Here is a 664-nt window from a genome sequence, read left to right as displayed (position 1 = left end):
ATCGCCAAAATGCAATCACATCCAAGGGATAAAGAAGGATGTACCAAATCTGACCCACTTTCTATATTTTTAAACCAATTTTTGGATTGTGTGTGGTTAAACTAAGCTTCATAAATCTATCAGTTCACTGCAAATATTTCAGATAATAATGTCTTCCCAAAGTATCACATGTGAAACTATTAATGAATTCAATCTAGACTATTTGAAATGAACAAAAATGCTCTTAATATTATCAAATGTACATTATCTTTTATTACTTCCTCAGTTCACAGTATCCTATAAAAATGCTTAAAATTACTTATTAAATTATTGCTTCCCCACAATTTCTTAATAGGCAATAAAATATGTATTGTAACCAAACAATCAAGTGTCAATATTGTGCATAGTTTGCCTGACATAATAAAAATAAGGAAGACTAAGATCTATTTGTCAGAAAAAAAGAAATAGAAATAGAAATATGAATAAAGGAACTCTTCAGATGAGCTGAGTTTCTGTGTACAGGATAAATCTTGTTCCACACTACAAGATCACTATTGTGTTATAAAAGTTTTAAAAATAACTATTCACAGTTAGCAGAATATTCAAAACTTATTTTAAACAATGCCAGATATATAACAGCTCATTCACATGATTACTGACAAGGGGGGCTTGAACTGCAATTTCT

The sequence above is a fragment of the Penaeus monodon genome, chromosome 15, assembly GCF_015228065.2.
Source record: "Penaeus monodon isolate SGIC_2016 chromosome 15, NSTDA_Pmon_1, whole genome shotgun sequence".
Taxonomy (NCBI): domain Eukaryota; kingdom Metazoa; phylum Arthropoda; class Malacostraca; order Decapoda; family Penaeidae; genus Penaeus; species Penaeus monodon.
The sequence above is the reverse complement of the archived record's forward strand: the minus strand, read 5'-3'. Positions refer to the sequence as shown.